The sequence below is a fragment of the Montipora foliosa genome, chromosome 13, assembly GCF_036669935.1.
Source record: "Montipora foliosa isolate CH-2021 chromosome 13, ASM3666993v2, whole genome shotgun sequence".
Lineage (NCBI taxonomy): Eukaryota > Metazoa > Cnidaria > Anthozoa > Scleractinia > Acroporidae > Montipora > Montipora foliosa.
In genome coordinates, this window is record NC_090881.1 from 17,867,029 (window position 1) to 17,873,439 (window position 6,411).

At 39.1% G+C, this 6,411-nt stretch overlaps 1 pseudogene; it reads right to left on the bottom strand.

The window, feature by feature from the left end:
- The window catches only part of LOC137983166 (uncharacterized), a 6,228-nt pseudogene extending 1,273 nt beyond the window's left edge, over positions 1 to 4,955 (bottom strand).
- Between the last annotated feature and the right edge of the window lie 1,456 nt (positions 4,956 to 6,411).

Here is a 6,411-nt window from a genome sequence, read left to right on the forward strand (position 1 = left end):
GGGTTCACGGGTTCAAACCCGTTTAAGTCCTGAATTTTTCAGGCTTCTCTACGCAACTGTACATGTTGGGGGGACAATAACAGTTTCTTTCAGCTTCCGCGATTTATGCCTTTGAACGGCATCCTCCCTTGACTCCTTTTCAAGCATAGAGTGCATTGGCTCTGGTACCTGCTGTTTCAATTTCTCTTCTAATTGCGTCAGTTCCTGTCTTGGTGTTTTGATCATGGTCTGGTAGATTTCAGTGACATATTCTAAAACAGGTAAACAAACTTTTTTAACATAATTATGCCATTCAATGCCTTAGGATGAAATCTCCATTATACAGAAATAAAAGAAATTACATGTAAGTCTGCTTTATAATCAAATACCTGCTAAAGCAGCAAAGAAGTACATGTAGTGGATTTCACACAGAATGTAAAATCAAGGATTGGATAATAGAGGTTCCACTAGACTTGATACTTTAATAGTCTGCAATGTTCTTATCTGGAGTTGTGCATGTACCAATAAATTATTGTTACATAGTTACCATAACTGGGAGGTACCCTTGCTTCTCTTACTGTTGCCTCTCCTTCTTTATACTTTGGATAAGTAACAGTCAGCTTTGGTTGTCCTTGACTGTCGTGCTTTGTTTCCCGTCTCAGGTTGTAATTGAAATGTAGGGCAGCTAATATTGACCTTAAAATATAATATAGAGTTCATTGACTTGCTAATGCTATTATATCTCTAGCTCAGCGAGCGGGCAAGATGAATCAAATTCTGTGCTGTGATTGGCTATGCGAGCAGGCAATATAGAGCTATCTATGTCCCGAAAGAAAAATTAACCTAAAAGCCATAAAATAAATTAGACTTTATTGGTCAAGATGACTTGATATTGGCCTCATTCTTTTTTGGGGAGTTTATGATCCAAGACACAACTGCATGCATGCAGAAAAAGAGCGGCCAATGTCTAGCCAGCCATCTTGACCTCATACTTGGTCAATAACCCATAGTTATTGGACCTATTACACCATCTGCTGACCTCCAAGTTTTAAGCCAATAAAAAAAAGCTGTTTACCTGCAAAGCATACCCAAGTAGGAAAAGGCCAGCATTTTTGGTGCAAACTGGTTAACCACTGAATGGTAACCCTCGAGACAACTTGTTTGTTCCACTGAGGATGCTTTCTCTATTGCCTTTGTGAGAGTGCTCTTGTTAAGGGCTAAACATAACTTTTCGTAGGCCTCTGAAACTGCAATCAATAAAAACGATTGAAACTTGATTAGAAAGTTTCAAGACAGTTAAAAGAAAGTTGTTGTTGCAGTATCATTATATCCAATTTACGCTAACGATTATGTACAGTGTACCTTTGGACATCCACAATTTTGGAGTGATAATATTTCCATGGGCGCAAGCATTGAACAGCCTGTTTGGAAGGTCCTTGTGCTTGTTAGTAACATGACTAAGGAAGGCTTGAAATTTGGCAAGCTTAACTTCCCCAAGGCATTCTTGGGTTGATGTTACTGCCCAGTAAAAGTGTCGAACACATGCTTTTCTCCAGCGGCCAATGATTTCGCAGTTCTCCTTGCTAAGTTTGGTTAGGATTTTTTGGATTTCTACAGAAAGATAAAAACCAATCAGATTATTCAAAATGAAACTTACATGTTTAAACCAAACTGATTCCATTCAATGTGAGAAGCCACTGACTCTTGTAATCAAAAGCATTTTGCTGATTTATCCCAGTAATTATACTTTTTGATATATGTTACTATTTACATACTTTTCCCAATGTGCCAGAGATCAAAGAAGTGATTAACAACTGGCTTTCCTAGTTCATTGCATTTCTTGCCACACTCCTCTCTCATCCATTTAGCAATAGAGACATGTCTGTCAGATATGAAGGACTTAACAATCATGCCAGTGGCTAACAGATAGGTGAATGCTTCCTTGAAGGCCATGAACTCGATTCCTGAACTGCTTCCAGCCTGGTTAGCCTAGAAAGTAATTTAAGGTACAGGTTTTATTGTGGAACCTCAAAGTATGTGTCTGTTTGTGTCTTGTATTTTTCTCTCAGCAGGTTTAGTAATTGGAAATCATACTCCCCTTACTATAATTACTATTGCTTATCAAAAGTAGTCACTAATAATATTATAAGGTGGAGTATTTGAATTGGAGGATGTACAAGTAACATTCTAATGGGGATTAACCAAACTTGCATCACTTGCCTGCACAAGAGCAATGTGAATGATAAGGCCCACTGTACAGCAGAAGATTGTATAAGTTCCGTACTTAGCAGAATGGCCCATGCTATCATGGCGCCCATCTCCAGCCAAAACAACCTCTTTTCCATTCAGAGTGTCTAAAATTTTTTTCTGGTATTTACGCCAGAATGATATCACTGTTGGGATGAGGAGGTGTTTCTGGTTCGTAATAATAAGTGGGCTCATTATATACCAGAATTCCCATGTGGCGAAGCACCAAAAGTACCTTCTTTATAGAGGCACCCGAACAAAGAACTGCAAAACTTGGTAGAAGATTACCAGCTGGGAATTTCCCAAGAAGAAAAGGCTGACTTTTCCATGTAAAGATCTCTTTACATTTGCTACATTTTGTTTCAATTGTCAGCAGGGTTCCAGTTTGTGAGGACGTGACTTCAGGGTTGGGAGTGAAGCATATCTGACAGTATTGGAAAAGGAGTAAGAGTTTAGAAAGAAAAACAATTCCTTTAGGTTCCTCTCGTGCATCCTTCTCTGTAATGCCCACCCTACTGTAAAAAAAAAAAGGAATTACGGTAATAAATAGCAGTGAATATACATGTATTGCTGGTGTGTTTCTAATATATTTCATGGCACTCAAGCCTTTAAGAAGTCCATAGACTGGAGTTGTTTTTATTAAATTCAATTGCAAATTGCATTATTCGTTATACAGGATTACTACTCTGTTGGTTCTTTCCTCAGTGCTTATTAATTATTAATGTACTTAAATAACGAGCTACTCCAAGAAAATGAAGGGAATGCCCTCATTTGGTCTGTTCCTAGTGGATAATCCTGACATCAATTTTAGTATGATAGCAGACTAGAGTAATACCCAAGATTTGTTGTTTGTTTGTTGTCATCACAGTCATCTCCTAATTTTATGTAGGCTTCATCAACATCTTCAGGGGTCCAATTAGGATCCTCGTCATAGATGGGGGCACCTTGATCACTTTCCTTTGCATCGTCATAATCGTCCAAATGATCAGACTGTTCTAGAATGGGCGTTGGTTCAACTTCTGTGGGAGTACCTTAAACAAGAAATACATGCAGTGCCAGTGAGATATTCTACTTGAAGTTGTTAAATAAGGCAGTCCTTAAAGATACAATACATATATTTTTCTGGGTGGGGTGTAGGGGGGGGGGGGGGGAAAGTAAGTTAAAAATGGTCATAGACAAAACCAACCTTACTCTACAAGTCAAAAATGTAAAGGTTATAAAGGAAATTCTATGAGCAAGTCAATTTGCAGTTAGGTAAAATTTGCCAAAAATAAATAATAGAAAGTATGGAAGCTTACCAAAATGTGTGGGAGTGAAGTCTTGTTGATCCTGCTCAGTTTGATTTTGAAACGTCTCAACCCACTGATTTTGGTTAAGTGCCATCCTGTTCTTTAACCTGGTAACTTTGGCTTTTAGTGATCTGATTTCTGTCTTCAGGTCTTTGTGTTCTTTCTTTAAATTATCACATGTCTTGCAGTCGTCTGGAGTTTGGTCGCACTGATCAGACTAACCAAAAAAATTGGCACAGGTTAAATTTATTTCTCTTTGTACTGAGTTTTTTTGGCATGGTTATTCAATGCTTACATATTATGGTAGTCCACCCGGGGAGAAAATAACAATTTTAGAAGAGATAACCTTTTTTGTCAGCCAGTTTATTCTTCCAGAAATAATGTTTGTAGGACATAAAACAAATTCTTACTGTTTGGATGAACGGAGTTGATTGTCGCTCTGCAGGTGATAAGAAGGTTGTTACAAGTGTCGAAGTCGAAGGACCAGCCTGCAAATAAAAAAAAATTAAACTTTGCAAAAATCTCGGCAGGTTAGTTTTGCAGGTTGCAGGTTGCAGGTTGAAATTTACTGTGACTGTTACATGAATAGCTAACCTTAGGCCTAATTAGGCCTAAAAACGTTTCTTTAGGCCTCCTTAGGCCTAAAAACGTTTCTTTAGGCCTAATTAGGCCTAAGGTTAGCTATTCATGTAACAGTCACAGTAAATTTCAACCTGCAACCTGCAACCTGCAAAACTAACCTGCCGCAAAAATCTAGTTAGTTTACAATTTCAATTTATTCTTACGTTTATTAGTGTTGATGAATAAGTTGATTCAAATTCCAGTTCTTGATCTTGCACTGATGGATCATGATTTTTTTTTTTGATATGTAGCCTCGTCAGCGAGGGACTGGTTAACCTGCAAAAGGGGAAAATTTAAAATAAAAGAACAAGGAAACTTGTGTAGCCTTTTCTTCCCAGAATACGTCTCCTCTTACCGTTGGTGCTTCCAGCTTTTGATGTTCCGGCAGTGTCAACTGGAGATGAGGTTGTTCCATCGACTCGTCGGTAAGAGGTGGGTCGACCTGAGGAAAAAAGTATGGGTACAGAATGACTGAGGTTATATAAGAAAAAGTATACAGATGTAACATTTTACCTGCATTAATTCAGGCTCGGTCTCTACACAGGTACTGGATGCAAATGTTTCCAGTTGCACCGGGGGCAAAGCAGTGCTGTGGTCACCAAGTCTATCGTGTTCTTCAAGTATTTCTTTCAATATCTGCAAAATAAAATGTATAGCATTGGTCGGAAAAAAAACGGAAAGGAATGATTTCCGTACAGGTCCCTACTTCATTATGCATGCAGAATAAATTAATTATTCATTCGCGCTATTGTACGTATACCCAAGAGAACTGAATATATACATGGGTAATACATACACGAATGAAGGGGTAGTTTCTAAAGAAACTGTGGTGCTGCGTCGGTGGGGAAGTAGTATACAAAAATTTGGTTTATCAACGGAGTTGATAATGTAAATTGACCACCGTACAGAGATTCTAAAAGCTAGCTTAGCTTTTAGAATCTCTGTACGGTGGTCAATTTACATTATCAACTCCGTTGATAAACCAAATTTTTGTATAATACATACACGGGATGAATAAAAACGGATCTCAATTTTTCTCTCCCTCCCTCTCTCTCTTCTTTCCCTTCATCGCCCACACCGTTACTCGTTTTTGTCTCAGCTTTCCTCTTTCTATCCCTTCGTCTTGTTTTTATTTCCAGACCCCGCGCGGCTTTTTCTGCCATTTTATCCCATGATATGTCACTCGCAGCTTGCCTTGAACTCCGACCCACTGTAAACCTCTGGATTACTTGTCCCTGTTCTTTACCACTGAGCTAACGTGTCAAGTTGATAATTCACACCTTGAAAATGATATTTAATTTGAATTCTGGCTGACTATTTACATAACAATGATACGTAATTATATACACGTGCCGCGCCGAGCACCTACAATCGAACTTACACTTGTAGGTTACTGTTAGGAGATCCCTGTTTTACTACTCTTGAAACAACCCATCCCTTTAATAATGCTAACCGTAACCCTAATTACGACTAAAGACACTGTTTAGGCTTAAGGTTAGTCCCTGTAATAGTCTTACGTTTTCCAGTATTGCTGTGAACTGTGACCTGCTTTTCCTTCATGCCCCGTGCGTGCGGCACACTTATAAGTTCACTGCGTGGAAGAGTATACCACGCTTAAAGTCTGATTGGTGCATCTTTCATGGGAAACTTTCGTGCACGAGTTCATTGCAATTAAAATCGTTTCATATTTCCCTTCTTTTGAAGCAAACTTGTGTCTTCGTAATAATCAAGATGGCTACCGAAGTAAAAGGGTCACAGCAATGGAAGATTTGATCATTTGGAAATTGTCCCTGCTTTATAGCCTTTCCAGAGTTGTGCATAGAGTGGTGCAAAGAAAACAATTTACTTTCGTCTTCAGTGTCCAAAACCTGTGTGAAAACGCAGTCAGTTGGTAAAGACAAAGTGCCGCATCGGGAGATGGATCTGTTTCGCGATGCTCAAGAAAAACTGCAATGGATAGCCTTCAATCCGCCAGAACACATATTAATTTTCTGACCGTAAACTTTCCTTGAAAAAATATTAGCCCTAGTTACCTGTGGCCGGAAAGTTTACAACTGCCTACAAGACAAGGGCCAACCTCATCTCACCGCAGTTAACCATCGCCTAAACTTCGTCGACCCAGACAAACGAGCCCACAGCAGGGCATTGAAAAGACATGATGGGGAGTGAAACCAAGTATACCTCGTAGGGGGGCATCCATGGATCTCTACCAAAGCTATTTACCTGGAGTATCATTGAGCATATTGCCGATCTCTACAAAGAGCGATAAATCGCA